The 20,565-nt window shown below is 52.6% G+C and overlaps 1 protein-coding gene across 1 annotated transcript in view; it reads right to left on the bottom strand.

Moving 5' to 3' along the window:
* IGFN1 (immunoglobulin like and fibronectin type III domain containing 1) overlaps positions 1 to 1,007 on the bottom strand; it is a 31,219-nt gene extending 30,212 nt beyond the window's left edge. The window contains exon 1 of the mRNA XM_045536190.1: positions 924 to 1,007. The gene's annotated coding sequence lies outside the window, so the exon portion shown is untranslated. The remainder of the gene's footprint in view (positions 1 to 923) is intronic.
* Between the last annotated feature and the right edge of the window lie 19,558 nt (positions 1,008 to 20,565).

Raw genomic sequence — 20,565 nt, 5'->3', positions numbered from 1 at the left:
TATCCGTCAATTACTCACCTATTCGTCACACATGAAGAAACGTAACGCTGGTGCCCCTCTGCCCCTCCAGCCCCTGCCCACAGGTCCCAGCTGAGGAGGGAGAGGGAAGCAGAACCCTTCGGGGAACTTAGGGTCCAATGTGAAACCGTCTCACCCCTGGGCCTCCATCCTCTTCAGAAATAAGCCAGATTCGGTACAAGGACAATGACAAATGGGTAAGGACCTGTTTGGTTGGAGACTAGAGAGATGTGGTCTCAGCTGGGGGGTGTCGGGGAGGAAATGAGTTCTCTCCTCCGTGGTGCATTCCCACACGGGGGAGGAATCCCAATTCTTCCCAGCACCAAACGGCAGCCTGTGTCCTCACTCAGCTCTCCCAACGAGACTCTGAGCCCCAGCCCCCAGGGCAGGATCTCCCTGGCCTCGCCAGGACTCATGCCCCCCGACCCTTGGCCCCCACCTGCGGTTCCATCCTGCAGATCCAGGTCCCTGCTACCTCCAGCTCCTTAACTGGGAGGTATGGAAGTACGGAGAGCCAAATGGGGCTCCTCTCAACTGCTTGGACCATGTTATTAGCCAAGATATAACAAGTCCCAGCCCTGAGGTCCTTATTCCGGACCGCTGGTGATATTTTTAATCTGGTCACCATATCACACTCTAAGTCAAGCAGTGCCCAGGAAATCAGAGCCAAGACAGAACCATCCAGACAAGACGCACTGAAATTCTCTCCTCCAGATACCCTGGAGTCATCTAGAGGAGACACAGACGCACCCCAGCGTGAGATCAGCCGGCCAGGAGTGCTCCCCGGGCTGCTCTCGCGCCCACTGCCGCCCCTGCCTGAGTCGGAACTCCGGCGAGCAGTCAGCGTCTCCATCTCAGCCCTGCCCTGGTCTGGGTGGGCCGCCAGGTGTGCAGCACCCACTTACCTGGGCGCACAGCCGGCCTCCTGCCTCCTGTCTGCTCCCTGCTTGCTGCGTCCAGCTGCTGCTCGCTGCCAGGGGCTCGGTGGACTGCGGTGGACGGGCAGGGCTGCAGCAGGTGTCAGCAGGCCTTTCGGCTCCCTCCGCCCCTCCCACTCACCCCGCCTCCCTCCTCCTCCAGTCCGGGCTTGGCACGGCAGGGTCCCCCAGGGCTAACACCCTAGCCTCGGAGGTCAGAGATGGAAGGGTCCTGTGACATCAGCCCATCCAACTCCTCATTTTGCAGAGCTTTAATCTCTTAACCATATTGGCTCCGGGTGAGTTTGTCCCCTGATGCCTCATTTATATGACCCCTTTCAGCAAGGGCATTTTCACCATCCAAAGCCTTAAATTTTCAGCTAAGCTGGTCCCTTGAGACCATAAGTCTCGCAGATACATAAAGTTACTGCCCTCTTGGGAATCACACCTCAAAGGGGTATCAAACAGGCAACAGATTTCAGGTGCTAGCCGAGAGCGGCCAGGAAAGAAGAGAGCCTGGGACCTGGGTAGCCAGGAGGGCTTCTGGAGGAGGTGAGCTTGCTCAGGAGCTTCTCCAGGGATAGAACAGGGGACCTGAGCAGCTGGGGTGGGGGCTGCAGTTGGCAGGACAGGCGGTCGGGTGTTTGAGGATGCGTGGGTGGAAGATGGAAATTGGAAATAGGATGGCTGGTAACAGATTTTCTCAAGGAGAGTGGGGGGCAGGTGAGGCCCGGGAGATAAGGCCACCTGGTCTGCTTTGGAAGAGCCACCTGCTGTCTCCCTCCGGGCAGAAAACGGGTTTGTTGCCACCAATAAGCAAGGCTTGATCGAGGGTTCAGGTGAAGTAGGAGGAAATGGGGCTAATTTCCTTCAAGGGGAGGACATTGAATGCTGGCACACACCAGCACCTGGCCAGTTCTGCAGGAGCCACCTCTGCATGAACTCTGAGGCGGAAGGTGTTTGACCTCTTCGGCTCAAGTGTGTGTACGCGTGTGCATCTGCGTGTCCTCCACGTGCGTTTCTGAGTGTCAGAGACTGATCTTTCATGTATTCAACACATATGTGTAGAACACCCACCCTGGGTTGGGCCCTGGCCCTGGCACTGTGGAAGCCCCGGGAAGACAAAGGCAAGCATGACAGGGCCCTCCCCTCACCCCGCTTACAGTCTAATGAGGCAGACAGGGGTTAAATATCCAGCTACACACTGTGATGCAGGCTCCAAAGGAATCCGCAGCTCAGAGAGTGAGGGAAAGAGCTGTGTGGGGGGCCTTTGGACGGGTGGGCTCTGCCGGCCACTGAAGAGTTTGATCTCTTTGTAAGGGCTGTTGAGGTTTGTTTAAGCTGAAGGAGTGACAGGATCCAATTTGCATTTTTAAAAAACTCATGGTGGGATGGGAATGGTGGCTCATACCTATAATCCCAGCAATTTGGGAGGCCAAGGTGGGAGGATTGCTTGAGGCCAGGAGTTTGAGACCAACCTGGACAACAGAGTAAGACTCCATCTCTACAAAAAATGTTTAAAAATTAGCTCAGCATGGTAGTGTGCCTATAGTCCCAGCTACTTGGGGGGCTCAGGCAGGAGGATCACTTGAGCCAGGAGTTCGAGGTTACAGTGAGCTATGATGGCACCACTGTACTCCAGCCTGGGCGGCAGAGTGAGACCTGTCTCAAAACAAAAAAACAAAACGAAACAAAAAACCCTCACTCTGGCTGCAGGGAGAAGGGACCGAAGGAGGTAATGAGAGGCAGATGCTTAGCTCCCAGGAAGGCAATCGAATAACCCCCACGTGTTCTTCTCACTGTGGGCCTCAGTGCTGCATCCCAGGAGGGGAAGGTGGAGACTGGACAGGGCCCGACATGGGGCCCAGTGGCATTTTAGGAGCCTTTATTGCACACCTCCCCCCACCCAGCGTGGCTGGTGAGCTCCTGCCTGAGGCCTCGGGGCAGCCAGTAGAGCCACGGGTCAGCATGTCACTACCACCTGGCCGCTACGTAGGGGCCTCTCTTCTCTGCACCACGTCATACTTGGATCCCCTCTTCGCAGCAAGATGGAAATTTCAGGACTCCAAGGAATTAAGATGGGTCAATGGTTTTTCCCACCCTCCCCCTGTATCCTCTACCACAGATAACGTCTAAGGCTGTTTAGCTATGTCTGGGAGTCCGGGCGCCCACCCCACTTCCCGTGCTATAACCTTATACCTCCTAATGGACTTTGCCTTTGGGAGATAAAGAAGCAAGACCTTGCCGGCCCCGACCGGGCGATGCCCACAGCAGGACAGCCCTGGGCAGGTTGTGTGCATGGTTCATTCTTCCTCAGTGCCTTACGGAAAGGGCTCGGGAACTTTGGGGTACAGGGTGGTCACAATTTATTAATGCTCTCTTGTCCCCGCAAGAGGGAAGTTCATTATATGGCAGGTACCAAGAGGTTCAGAGTCCGTACAGGCCTCCTTCTTGGGGCCCTCACGGGGACATGGCGTGAGCTGGACGACATGCTCTCTGAGATCCTGGCCAACTTCAGCGTCCCGCGTTCCTGTGCCCTGCTGAGCGGGCAAGGCCCCGTGGCCTGGAAAAGCCAGGTAAGTCCGTGTGACTCAAGAGAGAATCGGATTCACCCGCAGGCTGCCTTTGCCTGTACGTCTTGGTGTAAAAATGGTTCTGCCTTGGAGGAGTGAGCCACGGGACAGTGTCTCACGGGACAGTGTCTTTTCTTGCCCCCACTGGGGTCCAGGAAGGTGGGTTGGGAGCGCAGGGTTCTGACCAACGACATGCAAACACACACATGTACACCCACACGATGCCACGGCAGTCCCACGAAAGGCAGAAGACCACATGCTGGCCCGTGGGGACGGCTGCAGGGATTTGGACTCTTTTCTGGGCCTGGGGCTGGGGCATTGGATTCCACTCTCAGCACGGTTGTTACCCAGGAAGATGGGGCTGCAAGGGCTGGCGGGGCAGACACCCCCCTTCCTGTGCGTCACACCAGCACCTGCTGGCCGCCATCGGGCTGCCCTCCAGGCTGTGCCCCAGCTGCCTCCCCCTTTCCAGTCCAGCCCACGGGTCAGCCTGAGTCCAGGCCCTTCTCACCCCACCAGCCGTGTAATGAATCCCATGTGGCCTCGTAGGAATGAAGACCTCCGAGACCCCAAGGGCAATTTCATGCTTGCAAGGTCGGCGTTCAGTGACAGAGAAACCTGAGTCAGGCGCCGATTCCCTAATCCAAAAGGGCCTAGCCCAGCAGGCCCAGCCGGCCCCGGGGCTACAGAAGAGGGTCCTTTGGACCCCTGGGGAAGAGAGGCTGGGGAGCAGTCCGGTTTGCAGGAGGGGTTAGGCCACAGCAGGCACCAGTCTACTGGGGCAGTGTAGACCCTCACAGAAGATCGAAGCTGGGCAGGGTCTTTAAGGGCATCTAACAACCAAAATAAAATTATAGCAGCAACAGTATTAGGCCTCTTGCTACGTGCCAGATACACTTCTAAGTCTTCAGGTATATTAACTCATTTAATTCCTCAAAGAAACCCACAAGGCAGAATCGATTCCCCATTTTACAGAGGGGGAAGCACAGACACAGAGAGGTCACACATCCTGCCCAAGGTCACACAGCTAGCGAGTGGCAGAGCCAGGACGTGGGCCGAAGCTGTCTGGTGCCCAGTCTGCAGTCTTAATGACTGGTCCTCTGGGGGTCTAATCCGACTCCCTTCCTCTCAGAGATGGGCCCGGGGCCTGGAGGGGAGCAGCGCCTTCCGGAAGGAGCACAGTGAGGTGGTGATGCCCGAGTTGCCTCCCGTGTGGGGAGAAGCTCCGAACCCTAAGTCGTTCCAGAAAGCTGCTCCCCCGAGGTCTCTAGCTCAGGTGATGAGGAGGTGAGTAAAACGCTCCTGCTCACCAAGATGCAAACCCCAGCAGGGACAGAGGAGGTGGCAGGCTGCCTGGAAGAAGGTGCCCTCCTGCCCATCTGTCCCCAGAGCTGTGTGGGGAGTGGGGGTGGTGCCCGCCACGACTCATGGCAGCCACGCCACGTGCCCCTGACAACCACGCTGTGCTGTGGCTGCTTCTCCTGGTGGCCTGGGGCCTCGCAGCCAGAGGCTTCCTGCTGGCAGGAGATGTGGAGGGGTAGGACTGGAGAGCCCACCCGGACAGTGCCCTGGAATCCTCACCCAGCTCTCAGCCAGGGCACTGCCCTGAGCAACTCCAAGAACCCAAGGCCGAAAGCCATTTCTCAGGCGGAGAAACTGAGTCCGGACGGAGCTAGGGATGCTGGGTAAGCAGCAGGGAGGCAGTTTGGAGGAGCCAGACACCTCATGCTGGGAGACCTTTAAAAGGGACCCTGAGTCCTGGAACTGGCCCCTGGAAGCCCCAGCGGGACAGCCTGACTCAGACTCTTATATTAGAAACAGACTCCATGGGGCTGGGTAGGGAGTAGGATCGTTCTTTCATGCTGAAGAGTCACTCTCCTGCCCACGCCAGGAGCCTGCCTGCAGCAGATGCAAACTCTCCCAGCGCCCAAGCCCTCTCACCAACCCTCCCCTCCCCCCTGCATGCTCCCTCCCCCTGGAATGCTGACTGCCCTGCTCTCTGTGACCCGGCTCAAGAGGCATGTCCATGTGACTGCATTAATTCACTTCAGCTTTCAGGTCCTGGGGCTGACCTGTGGCCGAGCTCTGTCTCCCTGAGTCCTGGGAACCCCCCAAGGGCCGGAACTGCCTCTCTCCTGCCCCACGGTTCCCCTGCCCCCGCGCCAGGGACAGGACTCTGCTCACAGAAGCTTAATCCCAGGGTGCTTTCTCCTGTGCCCGCAGGGCTGGGTTGGGAGATGCTCCAGGGCTGCGTCTGCCCTTCCCCCTCCCACCCTGCACGGAAAAGTTCCCTTTCAGTAAAACGTGTCTAGCAGATTCCCAAAACACAGCCTCAGGCAGGTCCAATTCCTTGAGGTGGCGGGAAAGAGCCTTCACCCACCCTGCAGGCTTCACACCCAGGGAGGTTGTAAAGGGTCCTTTGTCCCTTGCTATGGGGTTAGGTGTTTATTTTGGAGTGGATGAGGAGTCATGGGAGGTTTTGGGCAGAGAAACAACATATTTGTGCTTTAGACAGAGCCTGTGGGTGTTGTGTATTGGCTGGACTGGGGTAGAAAAAATCTGAAGCCAGGACCTGTCTCCCTGTTAGACTGGGTAGGGGCTGTTCTCCCACATCCCCCGAGGGCAGGGACAGGGACTTCCATCTCCTGTGCTTAAGCCCAATACACACTCAGGGAAAGCTTGATGCTTGTGGACCGATGGATCTAAGGTGGAAATATAGGCCCAGATGGGGACAGGACTTGTCTCCAGGAACCCTCGCTCCCACTGCCAGCCAAGAAAGGGACCCTGGGGGTGCAGCCATGTGACACAGTCCTCCCTACCCCCAGCCTCCGGCATCGCTCCTTCCCAGGGATCAGCTGTCCTCCTTCTGGCACCGACTTCCCAAATTCCCAGAAGCCTGGCCACACGCAGCTGCTGGCAAAGATCGCGCTACAGCCCCATCACTGACCGGTGGCTTGGCCCTGGGGCACTGTGCCACAGCGGGACACCACACACAGGGCCGGGCCGAGGGCTGGGCAGGGAGCTGGCTGGGACTTGCTGGGCACCTCAAGTCCTTGGGAAGCCCAGCCATGGGGAGGAAAGGTGGCTAACAGTCCCCGGCCTAGGAGACCCAGGGGCAGGACCCTCCCCGAGGGCTGGTGAGGAGACAGTTCCTGCTTGCGGGAAGCTCTTCCTCGGGTGGGGAGACAGAGCCCCAGGCTTCCACGTGTGATGGCAGAGGCACAGCCCGGGGCCTCTGATCGAGGACACAAATCTCTATCACCAGGCCACCATTAAATGGTACCTGTCATTGTTATGGTTGGCTCTGACAGCCAGTTCTCTCTAAGACAAGTAGAAACGGAAACTGGCAGGTAATAAGCAACTGCGGTCGGCCACTGTGCAAGGCACTTGATATTATTGTCTCATTAAATTATCTCTTTTAATTTTACCGTTTCCACTGTGGATTGCAGTGAGATGCTTGTGCATTCTGTTGCCTCTACCTCGCTTACTCACTTGTAGATTGGTTCAATGTGACCTTTGATTATCCAATGCAAAGTAACTAACACTGTCATTGAAATTATCTTGTTGTTGTTGACATTATCCATCTTTAGGACACGTATTTGTGTATTCCCCCATGAAACAGGGACTCTGTCTTGTTCTCTGAGTTGAAAATCGTGCTTGACATTCATTTGTGGGATGAATAGGCCCTGAGAGAATCTGCAGATGGTTTCCCTGACTCTCATTTGTGGGGGAAAGAACAGATTCAGGGCCAGAACTGGAAACGGACCTGGGAAGACAAGTCTCTTGGCCTTTCAAAATCTGGGCTTCACCATTTATAAAACAAAAGATCCGGGTCTGCCTGACCTCTGCTCAGTTCCCCTAGAGGACCAGAAAAGACAGGAACAAAAGAAAGGAAGGGAGAGAGGGAGGGAAGGAAAGAAGAGAACATGAGACAGAGAAAGAAACCTAAAAAAAGAAACAGAAAGAAAAGGAGAATTCCACCAGAGGAATACTGTTAGTCCCGGTCACGAGGAAAGGTGACAAACCCTTTGGTTTGTTTAGCTCAGTGACACACTTTGGTGCTGCTCTGTCCACGTGCCCGGCGGCGGCAGCAGTGGTCTCCGGCACCCAGCGTGTGCTTCTCCTGCTCACGTCCCTGCTTCCCTTTTGCTACTAATAAAACTCCCCTGCCTCCCACCTCCCTGCAGTTAACTCTGGAAAATGCCCCCGGGCAGTCCCTGGCTAACTCAGGCCATATCTCAGGGGACCACCTGTCAGCCTAGGTCGTTAGATGCTTGCTCCCGGGAGAGTGACAGGAGCCGGCTGGATCTCATTAATGCCCAAGGCGGAAAAGGCTTTACTGCCTGGTGACGGATTCCTGTCCCGGGGAGAACTTGATCAGCAACCACTTGACAGTGTGCCAGCGTGGTGACTTCATGGAACTGAGAACCTGAAGACTTGAGGTCCATTCTTGGTCCAGTCTTGTGTCCACCCTGGAGGTAATAACTCTGGTATTTGTCACCGTGCTGGAGAAAGTTCTCTGGGGCTCTCTTCCCCATTTCTTCCTATTGCATGGTGTGATCTGACCTATGTGAGTGGAAAATGGTGTCCTGAGCCCGTCGGGTCTCTCCCGGGGCTATCTTGTCTGGTGGGCTGTCCTCTGTCCCTCACGAGGGCCCCGCTGGTCACACAGGAAGGCTTTCACTGGCTTCTCTCGAACCTGGCCCTGAGTGAAGCTCTTTGCAGGAGGCTGGGAGCAGACCTCCTGGAGGCTGCCCTCTGCTTTACTTGCCAAACTTGCAAGGATGAAAAAAAACCCTTGTGGGCGGGCATCGTGGCTCATGCCTGTAATCCTAGCATTCTGGGAGGCCAAGGCCAGAGGATCGCTTGAGGTCAGGAGTTCAAGACCAGCCGGAGCAAGAGCGAGACCCTGTCTGTACTAAAAATAGAAAAAATTAGCCAGGCATGGTGGCTCACACCTATAGTCCCAGCTACTCGGGAGGCTGAGGCAGGAGGATTGCTTGAGCCCAGGAGTTTGAGGTTGCTGTGAGCTAGGCTGATGCCAGGGCACTCTAGCTTGGGCAACAGAGTGAGACTGTGTCTCAAAAAAAAAAAAAAAAAAGAAAAAGAAAAAGAACGCTTGCATTCTGGGTAGCATAAGAATTTAAAGGAAGAGACATTTTCATTTCCTGACTGACTTTCTGAGATCAGTTTAAACTGACCATAGGCTAAAATAACCAAGACCGTAAGCTAAATAGAAATGAAAATTGCAGGGAATTTGGTACGGTGGAAGTGACTTGAACTGTCAACAATAGTATTTCCTGCTCCGCACTGGTTTATGGTCCTCTAGAAGAAGTGGTAGTGAGCCTGTCCCAGGATTTACAATTAGGCGGACAGACCTGGGCTCAAATCTTGGCTCTGACATTTCCTAGTCACGTGACTATAGTCTTAAACTCATTGAACAGCTGTTTCCTCACTTGTAAAATAAGGAAGGGGCACAGACTTCTGCATCAGACAAACCCAGGTTTAAATTCCGCTCTCACCACCTGGAGGCTGGAGCCTAGAACAGAAAGAGCAAAGGGGGCGTGAGCAGAGGTGGTATCAGACAGGCAAGGGGCAGCGATCACATGAGGCCACAAGGCCACCGTAATGACTGTGGCTTTTGAGCAGAGGGATCATGCAATCTGACTCATGTTTTTAAAGGACCACTTTGGCTGCTGGGTGGAAAACAGACTGAAATGAGGGTGGAAGGAAGGAGAGCAGCCCCGCAGCCCCGCAGCCCTGCAATAATCTAGGTGAGAAAGGATGACGCTTGGCCGTGGCGGAAGGCAGAGGCGGAAGGGCGCAGGAGACAGGGACGAAGGGCGCTGAACTTATCCTTTGCACGAGGAGCCCACGCCTGTGATAACTAGCCCATTCCCAGGGTAATCATCAATCCCTTCTCAGAGGCCCCACCTCCTAACACTAACACCACCGCAATGGTGATTCAACGTCAGCATGAGTTTTGGGGGGCGTCCAAACCATAGCAGGGGGCATGTGCTGTGGGAGCAAAGAGGAAGGAGGAGGATGGTGCAGGTAAAGGTGTGTGGCAGGGCGGGAATTGCTGCAGAGACACCCAGAGGCTGGACCATGGCTAGGGGCTCAAGAAGACGAGGGGTCATAAGGAAGGGGCACAGAGGTACGGGGCTGCCCCTCTTCTGACCAGCATCCTTCTTCTTTTGAAACTAGCGGTGCTCCTGCACTACTCTCTGGCTGTCACTCATGATCCTGTCCTCAGCAGGGATCCACACGTGTCCACCGGCTGTCAAGGCGGGGACACAGTCCACACCCACCCTTGCACACGGCTCATCTCGCTGCCTGTGGCACATGCTTGCACACGCTCCTTGCTTTCTCCACTGCCCCACCCACATTTGACTGTCCAACCTGTGTGTACACACACACACACACACACATACACACACACGCACACAGTCTGGGTACCAGGAAACTTGGTCTTAGATCACAGGTCCTGTCCTGGAATGTGGAGCCCTTCCTGCCTCTTCATTCTTCTCCTAGGCCTGATCTAGAGAGAGAAAACTCTGGTGATGCTGGATTTTTATTCTAGCCCAATATGCCTACAAGGACTTTGATCTTCCAATCAAAGGCCCCCTTTGCTGCCTCTGAGCCCTGTTTTTAAGTCACTTCATCTGCCTTGAATCTGGATCTCTTTCTTTCTGTCAAGCACCATTCTCCAAAGCTTGTTGAAGGCCCATCTCTGCCAGAAACTTTTCCTGTTTAATGCTTCTTGACTCAGTTTCCTTTTGCACCCACCTCCCCCCTCTCCACCTGCTGCCATTCCAGTATCACACAAATGCAGAGAAGCCTGCCCAGGATTGAGCCTACACACACACACACATGCACACACACTCAGTACACAATCCCCGTGGGCTCCCCAAGGAGAAGACGATGTCTCCTTCTCCCTCAGGTTACCCCCACAGCACCTCAGCCCCGAGATTACTCAGCCCTGGGTGTTCTGCCAGGAGGTGGTATCTTTAAGGGCAGAGACCCAAGCAGAGTAAGCATGTCACATGTTTACCAAATGACTGTGTGAGGGGTGGACAGGGGTGGGCAGGATGGTCAGAAAGTGCCTGGCTCAGGACTACAGGTGCTGGGGTTAAGCTCCTTGCCCAGCAAGGCCAATCTCTGAACTTGAGACAGGCTGTCCCTGCTGAACGACCTACAGGCAGTTGCCCTTGACTGGTTGGAAAAGATTTAGCACCTCTCAGCTCTAGCAATTGAGTGAGCTGCCTAGGCTGTTAATTGCTTTAAATTAATTGTCAGCTTTTCTGCCAGGCACACTCTCTGGTGTGGACAGAAGGTGAGAAGAACCTAGAACTATGGGGAAGGAGAGCAGGTATCCTATGGCAGGGAGCTGGGGAGACTCTACCATCACACCAAGCCCCTGTCCTGAGAGCTACCCCGAGAGGCAAGAGGTCAGAGACGAAGGCCAGGAAAGAGAATACTATATTTGTTTGCATTCTACTTGCCCCCTGAGAATCCCTCAAAGGTTACCCCTCAAAGGCACAGAACCCCGAAACCAAGAGAGGCAGCGACTCCCCAGTCACAGGCCTGGCACTGCCCAGGGGCTGTGGTTGGGCCATTTATGGCTGGCCCCAAAGCAAAGGGGGGAGAAGAAATCAAGACAGGTTTTCCAAAGAGGTGAGGAGGGATGGGCATGGAGAGGAGACCACCAAAGCAGGCTGAAGACACGTGTCTCCCCCCGCTCCCCGCCCCTCCTGTCCACCCACATTCCATCACTGGCCGGCCTGGGGCAGCAGAGCCACCCAGGCCCCAGCCCTAAGCTGCCTTCTGTCAGAGGCAGGAACACTGGCCAAATCTGGTCCACAGCCTATTTTTCATTGGAAAAAGCCACTCATTTATTTATATATCATCTGTGGCTGCTTTTGTGTTACAACAGCAGACTTGAGTAGTTGCAACAGAACTTGATGGCCTGCCTAAAATATTCACCATGTGGCCTTTACAGGGAAAATCTGCAGACCCCTGGGCTAGACGAGCTGAAATCTTCTCATCCTTGTATGTGTCCTAACAGATCCCGGGAAGCCCGCCCCAGAAAGTCCATCCCGCCAAATGCCCGGGCCTCCTCGCAAACGTGCTGAGATGAGACACACTGACAAGGAAGGCTAAGAACCTCCTTCTGTGGGGATTTCTGAGGACAGCGCTCAGTTGGGCATGGGGCAGGGGCGTCCCGCAGAGAAGCAGGAAGTGGACTTCCCACTGCCTGGGCCCCTGTGTGAGCTAAAACCGGATGCTGGAGGGGTAACAGTGAAGATCTGGCAAAAGACTGAAAACACGGCAGCTGGGAGAGGAGGGTCAGGTGGAAACAAGAAGGGCCCGGCTGCGGGAGGAGTGGGAAGAGGGCTCCAGGCTCAGCCCTTGTGACTTGTGAAATAGAGAGGCCCTGTCTTGTGATGTTGTTTTCTGATGGCCGCCTCGTCAACACCCCTAATCCTGCAGGGTTTGCACTCTCCTCTCCTGGTCCCACAGCGACAGCTGAGCTCAATCAAGGAGGCCCCGACCAGCCTGTTGGATGGTGCAGAAAGAGAAGCAAGTGAAGTGTGAGAGGGAGGAATTCTCCAGGGGGGGATTGGAGGATTGTGTGTCCGCAAGGGCCTCCAGAGGTCATCTTGATCACCCTTCTGCAGGGAGAGCCGCACACACCCTGCTGGAGGGAGGGAGGATCTGTCGGGTGGTTGGAGTCTGAGGCTGACAACCATCCTACTAGAAAGTTCTTCCCAGGCCCATCCTTGCTGGGTGGCTCAGAGCATGGACTCTGGAGCCAGATGGTCTGGGTTTGAATCTGAGCTTTGCCACTTCCTTGCTCTATAATAGGTCAAGTCATTTAACCTTTCTGTACCTGTGTTTCCATACTTGTGAAATGGGGATACAACAATATCCTGATGTTTGGGGCACGACCTCCCAAATTCCAGACTTGTTTTTTAGAGTATTCATTAAGCACCTAACGTGTGCCAGACACTGTTAGGCAGAAGAGACTGGGACACCAATTATATGTGCAGAATCTTCATGTTGGGAGCCCTTATCCTACTGCCTTCTTCCTGGGACTGATTGTCAGGCCTCAGGGGTGACGGTAGGAGCGGTAGGAGCTCCTTCCCTGGGTGCTCCTGCCTGCCCCCCCCCACAAGATGGCAGGCCATCCCTGTCCCCGCCTGAGCCAGCTGCAGTTGGCTGTGATTAATGGCCTCTATTAACAGCAAGCTGTAAACTGACCAAGTACACAGAGCTCATGAAGATCTCACCTCTGTCACCTCTGCTAAACCCCACACCACTGAGTACACTTTAACCCCTGAAACCTGCCTGTCCTGGTTTGAGAGACACAGTGTCAGAGAATGGCCTTTCCAGAGGAGTTCAAAGTGCTGCGAAAGCCAAAAGCCGGAAACAGCTCCAGCAACTCTCTGGGGGAAAGGCTCAATTCCTAAAACCTGGTTTCGCTTGGGGTGGAGCTGGGGGAGGCAAGATTGAGGTCCAGGTCAGGGAAGATCGGTTTCAATCAGCCTCAAAGAATTCCAGCAGCAGACAGCTGCGTGCCCTTGGGCAAATTACTTCCCTCTGTCTGGGCCTCAGTTTCCTTATTTGTTAAATGAGAAGTTTGGCTCAAAATGACTCCCAGTCTCCTACCTAATTAGCAGACTTAACAATGTCTCTGGTGACAGGAATCTTTACAAAACTCACACCCTAGGACTAGTGTCACTCCTTCATTCCCTGAGAGAATCTCTGCAAATAAGAGGTCCTCTCCCACCCCCTCCACCTTCTACCTCCATCTGACCAAGCAATTAAGGTCCGTTTGCTTCAAGTTAATTATAAACATTTTTTAAAAAATGAAATCGGCATTCCTTGAGGAGCAAACAGGTGTGCCAGGGAGGGACGTGAGATTCACAGTCCAAAGAAACCCGTCCACTTCTGACACGTTTTAACTTTCCAAACACTCTTTGGAGTCTCTTTCATCTTTATAAGTCACAGGGTTTAGTTCAACCCATAGAACAGGTAAGAAAACTGAGGTCCAGAGAGATGCCGTGATCTAGGGCAAGTGGCAGGTCGCAGATTAGAACCCTCAAGCCTCTGTGTCGCGGCCTCTGGTCCCTCCCGGGTAGGCTGTGTCCCACGCTGCCCTGAAAGCGAGCAGAAAGCCTCTAACACCAGCAGAGCCCTCCAGCTATGAGTGCAATTCGAGGTACGTAATCTCTGGTGCGAAGTGATTATGTGCAAACAGCGGATTAGTGTCTCCGTGCTGCTATGTCTTCTGGGATCAGCAGGACCGAGCCTCCCGCCCCGCCCGGGGACGCGGGCGGTGACCTCAGCGCGCAGTAAATCGCGGCGGGCGCCCTGGAGCCCTGCGGCCGGCGCTCCCCGCTGTGGCCCGGCTGCCGCGCGCGACCTCGGCCTTTCGCTTCCAGCCCGGCGGGCAGCGCGCCAGGGGCCGCCCCACCCCCACCCGGACGTCCCCAGGGGGTCTAGCTCAAGCCCTCCCACGCCCGCCCCGGGGAAGGGAAGAGACGCCCCAGCAGGTCTCCCCGACCCCAGAAACCCTTCCAGGCTCGCCCTGTACGGGAAGGGACGCGGCGAGCGGGCGGCTGGCTGGAGGCCGGACGCTCCGGGATTGGTTACATTTTTCCGGGTTAATTACCTCGGGGAGGGAATCTGAGCCGTGTCTGTCTCGGCACAACAAGCCTAGTCGCCTGGTGGAAGAATCTCAGTGTTTCTCAGGTGACAGCTGCTGGCCCAGGGTACAGATGTTCTTATTGGGGGGCGCCACCGCCCCCTGCCCCCAGCCGCTGGACTGCAAGCGCCCCAGGCAGCCTGGCCCCGGGCGGAGCCTCCCGGGTGGGTTGTCCGGGATTGGACTGCAGGAGTGCGAGGTCGCTCCTGGCTGGGGCTAGGGTGGGCCACGTTTGGGCCCCCGGGGACAGGAACATGACAGGAATCCCTCGTTGGCCCGCCCCGCCCTGTTTAACCCTGACGCAATGCACTTGCCCTTTGCGTTTGCACGGGGCAAATAGTTAACCTTTCCATTTTTGCACCGGCTTAATGAGTCTCGGTGTCTAGCACAGGGCATGACACATAGTAGGCATCCGGCACCTGTTTGCTGAATGTACAAGTCCATCAGTCTGTCTGTCTCCTAGGGGGGTCGTGTTCTCAGATTAGTTTGCATTTCCCCACGGTTACGACAGGCCACGTGTGCTGCTCCTGGTGACAATTTCAGCATCCGGATGAGTGCATGTGTCACTGTTGAAGACAAGTTAAAATAGATTGAAGATTATTTCTACCACAGTGCTGCTCACTCTCCTGAGCTCTGATGCGCTATCCTAGTGGGAGAGAAAGGGGTGGAGGTTTTAGGGGACACTGGTTGCTTGACCCTTCTGGTAATACCTTCTGATTTCATCTTGAGCCGACAGTCAAGGTGTCCTGACCTTTCCTGCCAAGGAGCAGGCATGAGACCACGTTAGATCTGAGAGACGGACTCTCTTGTCTGGACTTTGAACGCTGAATAGTGACCTAAGGCTGAGGGGGACCCACCCCAGCCCGTTCACTCCTGTGGCAGGCCAGGAGAAAACGCTCTAGTTTCTGTCCTCTTCGTGCTTTGTTCTTCAGCCACTTCTTAGATTATAGGAATTTCCCACTTCTTTCCAATGAACTCTTTCCAACAAACCAGTGTCTGTTGCTTACAGCCGAAGCACCCTAACTGCGGGAGTCCCAGCTGATGATTGGGACTGTGTATGACACCACCTAGCTCCTCTGGGCAGCAACTCAGTGAATCCTGTCCGGTTAAGGTTAAGGAATCCTTAGTCTAACCATCATTTCATAGTTGAAGAACTAAGCGTCCAAGAAGTTCAGTGACCTGTCCAGATTCACCCAGCCAGACTCACAGGATCTCAGAGGTAAAAGGGAACTTTGAGACATTCAGCAAACTTTTCATCTGACATATAAATTCCCTCTGAAATAGCCTCAGCCAGTGTCTGTCCAAGAGATGTCTGAACACCCTCAGTGATAACAAAATGTCTCTCTGGGCAACTCATTCCTTCTTTAGACAAGCTGGTTAAACATTCTTCCTGATATTAAACTGAAAGATTTTTCTGTTAGTATCTACCTTTTGGGGTTGTGCACTACAAATTATTCCTCTTCCACGTGACACCCCCTCCGATGGCTGAAGACAGCTATCATACCCCCAGATTTCTCTTTCCCAAGACAATGTCCCATTTCCTACAGCTGTTCTTCATGTGGCAGGGCCTCCAGGCCTTGACCACACTGGCCACTGTTCTCTAAATGTATTAATATTCTGGTCTGTGCTCCTCGTAGCAGCTGTCCCTAAAATGAATCAGAGCACCCAGCTGTGGGCTGCTGGTGCAGAATAGGGTGGATTACCACTGCCTTTATTCTGGAAAAAAAAAAATGAGTTATTAGGTCCTAAATTGTGCTAATTCAGGCTGAAGTCAAATTAGCTTGTTTTCTTCTTCTTGTCAGTCATATTACACGTGTATTATCCACTTATCATCCTCAGTTTACTTCTCTCTCTCATCTTACATTTGCATAACTGGGAAACTTAGATTCAGCTTTCATTTCAACGTTACCAAGTCTTTTTGGATCGTGATATTCCCTGTTTCCGCACCCTCCTCCCCAACCCACCTGTGCTACACACAGCTTTGTGGTTTCTGCAATTTTCTAAGCATGTGCTAAGTTGTTTACCCAAATGTATGCATTCTAAAATCCCTGTAAAAATCTGAAAAAGGCCCAGACACGATGGTTCATGCCTGTAATCCTAGCATTCTGGGAGGCCAAGGTGGGAGGATTGCTTGAGGCCAGGAGTTCGAGACTAGCCTAAGAGCAAGACCCTGTCTCTACAAAAAGTAGAAAAATTAGCCGGGCATGGTGGCACATGCCTGTAGTCCCAGCTACTCGGGAGGCTGAGGCAGGAGGATTGCTTGAGTCCAGGAGTTTGAGGTTGCTGTGAGCTAGGCTGACACCACGGCACTCTAGCCCAGGCAACAGAGCAAGACTCTGTCTCATTTTTTCTTTTATGAATTGTGCTTTTGGCATCAAGTGTAAGAATTCTTTGCCTAGCCTTAGATTCTAGTAATTTTCTCTCATTTTTTCTAAAAATTTTGTAATTTTCAGTTTTACGTGTACGTCCATGATCCTTTTTAGTTATATTTTTTATAAGATATGAGACTTTAGTTGAGGTTCATTTCTTTTCTTTTTTTTTTTTTGCCTATATATGTCCAATTGCTCCAGCACCACTGTCAAAAATCAGTTGAGCATATTTGTGTGGATCTATCCCTGGGTTCTCTGTTCTGTTCCACTGATGTACGTATCTATACCTCCACTAATACTACACACTCTTGATTATCGTATTTTTTAAAAGGTTCCTGGCATATACTAGGTGCTCAATACATGGTAATTATTATTCATTCACTCAACAAATGTATATATATTCCTATTAATGTAATTACTAATATTCTTTCTATTTACTTTTTAGCAAAATGCAACTTATCCAGAGACCAACCTGAGGCTTTCTTAGCCCTAGAAATGGCTATCATAAAGTCTCTGCATTAAAAGAACAAACAAGTGTGCACGCATAATTTTATCTAGAGAAAAGTTGATTCCAAATGATAGAATCTGATCTGTTAATACTCAGGAAAAGGATCTAGAAGTCACTGGGGAAGCATTTACCAAAGTATGTTCCTTGGTACACTAGTCTTGAAAGATGCGCTTTAAAAAAGAGTCTGTGGTCAAAACTATGGGGGAACACTATACACAATAATATATTTTAAGGGATTCACTATATGTATGATCACACTGAAGCACTTAAAAAGTCCTAATGTAAAATATGCCTGTTTAATTTACTTTAAGGCTTCTCATACTAATTTATTCATAGAAACCACATTTTCTCCACATCCAGTAAACTGCTATAGTTTACTGTAGTAAACTACATACAATAAACTGCTCAGAAAGACAACAGAATGTCAGATCTGGTAGAAACCTTAGGGTCCTCTAAATCAGCAGTTTTCAAAGTATATGGTCTGAGGACCCTTGTGGGTCCCTAAGACTCTTTCAGGGAAATCACGAGGTCAAACGATTTTCCTGGCGATACTATGATGTTACTTGCTTTTTTCACTCTCATTCTCCTGCAGGCATGTAGTGGGGTTTCCCAAGGTTAGACAACATGCAACATCACATCTGATTAAGTGCAGAAGCGGAGAGGAGAATCTATTTGTCTTCTATTCAACCAGACATTAGGGGATTTACAAAAAAATGTAAATTAATGCCACTCTTCTCACTAAATGTTTTCCTTTGGAAAACACAGGGGTTTTTTTCAACAAAATATGCTTATGTGAACAATGAGTTTATTATTGTTATTTTAAAACAAATACATACTTAAAAATTATCTCAGTTTTAATTTTAATACTGCAAATATTGATAGATAGGACCCACTTAAAAGCATTTTGGGGTTCTCAATAATTTTTAAGTATGTGAATTGACACGAGACCAAAAAGTTTAAAAACTGCTATTCTAAACAAATGCCTGTGGGGAAAACTAAGGCCCCAGTGGGCTGGTGCTTTGTCAGGAGTGAGAGCAAAGGAGAAGGGAGATCTTGTGATTTCTAGTGCCAGGGACTCACCTTGCCTACTCACTACTGTAAGCTGAAACACAAACAAACAAAAGCCAAGATGTCTGATGTGTGTCCCAGAGCTCCAAACTCGGGAGGGGCATTGTTCTGCCCACCCACTAGCCCAGCCCAAGCAGCTGCTCACCGCCCTCAAAGGCCCCACTCCACCATTCCGGGCTCCCCTCGCCCTTGGTTTAGGTTTCTCTCGGGCCTCTGCAATCTTCCCCCAGCATAGCTCTTGCCACCCTGAATTGTAATTGCTTGCTGATTTGTCATTTTCCTGCAATAAACCTCAAATTCCATGAGAGCAGGGCCAGGGTTTGTCTTGTTTACGAGACATCCCCAGCACCTTGCAAATTGTCTGGCACGTAGTGCTCAAAAATATTTTGGGGGGGAAGTTCTTCTATGATGTGTCACTTTCTATATTAAGTTACATTCTGACCATGTGATTGCTCTTCCACTAGACTGTGCATTACTTGAAAGCAGAGTCACCTGTGGTCTGTCTGTTGCATCCTAGCACAGGGGTTGGCTCACAGCACATGGCGAATGTTCGTGGAACTGAATTGAGTGAGTAGGTCCAGACCCGTCTCAGTGGCAGGGCCCCTAAACACAGGGCGCATGGGGGATGTGTGGGGACGAGGTGCCCTGGGTCAAGTAGGGGTACTTGGGAAAATCTTCTGGAAGAGAAGTGCTTGGGCAGAGGTTTGAAAGAGATGAAGGATAAGGATTGGCAGGGCTGAAGTGTGATGACATCCGTGGAAGACTGCGATGAGAAAAGTCACATGTGGGGACAGCCAGGGGAGAGTTGGGGAGGGGAAGCACAGAGATGGCAGCCAGGGCGTGGACGCCAGGTGCAGGGGTCTGGATTTGATGCAACAAAGTGCCACCAGGGATTATTGAGCAACAAGCAATGTACTTGAAAACACAAGTGGAGGAAGATAGGATGGGCCCGGGAGGACAGAGGAAGGGACTGTATTAATATTTCAGGAAGCAGAGTGTTTGCGGAGGCCAGATACAGGCAAGGTGATGATAGCTGCCTCTTGGCGACACCTGCATAGACTAGATGAGGAAATAGGAGATAGAGGAGTCAAAGATAATTTGAGGCTACCATCTGGGAAGTGAGCAATACAGAATGACAGTGCTATGAGAAAACTGGAAGGTCTGGCTTCTGTTTGATGGGGAAGACAGTGAGCTCAGCAGTGGGTATCTTTAGGGCTGGGTGCCAGGGGTCTTCCATTGGAGGCAAAAGACACAGCCCCGTGCTTTTGTCCCCGTGAAGGTCCCTACTTCCACATAGAACATGTATGGGGCAAGAATGTTTTTTTGGTGCCTGGACTATCCCTTCTGTCCCCATGAAGCAGGCAGCCCGTCTCCGCCCCAGTCTGCTCACCAAGGCAGCCATTCTGACCTCCAGAACGGGCCAACATTTCCATTCATAGAGCCTCTCTCTTTGTGCCAGATGCTGTTCTAGGCACTTTGTACATATAGGCTCATTATACTCTCACCACAACACCGAAAGTTAGGTAATATTATCCCCATTTTATGGATGTAGAAACTGAGACTCCCCACAGGATAAGTCAACCACCCAGATTCACACAACTAGGAAGGGAGGGACCAGGATCCAGGCCCTGATCACTGTAGCTCCGAAGTCCCTGAGCTTCGCATCACATCATAGTGCCCCACCCCTCCCCCCCACCAGGTTTAATTTCACCCAATTCAGTTTAGCAAACATTTTCACCAAGTGAGGGCGCTCCTCAGGTGGTGAGGATAGACACACAAGTGTAAGAGACACAAACAAACTAGCTACCTCTAGCCAAGTGCCTGCCGATGTTCACAGTGCCTGAGAGGGGCTTAATCCCACCTGGACCCAGCCCATCTGCCCGTCCTGTTATCAACCTTGAGTTTGGGCTGTATTACTTCCCTTCTGCCTCACACGTCCCCACCAGGAATCCCAACATATCAAAACTGAGCAGGATCTTAGGATCCGACCAACTCCTCTTACAGATAAGGCAGCTGAGGCCAGAGAGGGGAGGTGTCTTTTCCAGGGTAACACACCTGCTCAGCGGCAGGGCCAAGGCCAAAGCCCAGGGGTCCTCACTCTGGCTCTGGTACCCTGTACTCTGATGGCTCCTCTTTCCTTCCCAGCTGGCAAGAAGTTCACAGCCTGGGACCCCCACCCCGGCCCCTGCATCCCGGCCTTGCAGACCTTGCCCTAATCTGCCAGGCCCAGAACCAGCTCGCGGGGCAGGGAGACTGGGCTGGGGGCTGTCTGCACACTCTTCGCAGGCCCAGCCCGCAGCCAGCCCACCGCCAGCCCTTCTGGAGGGGTGTTATGTGCGTGTAGGGGTGGAGATGTCGCCGCTAAAGTCCTCTGCAGTAAAGATGTGGATCCCTAAGCAAC

This window comes from Lemur catta, chromosome 23, assembly GCF_020740605.2.
Source record: "Lemur catta isolate mLemCat1 chromosome 23, mLemCat1.pri, whole genome shotgun sequence".
NCBI classification, from domain to species: domain Eukaryota; kingdom Metazoa; phylum Chordata; class Mammalia; order Primates; family Lemuridae; genus Lemur; species Lemur catta.
The sequence above is the reverse complement of the archived record's forward strand: the minus strand, read 5'-3'. Positions and strand labels throughout refer to the sequence as shown.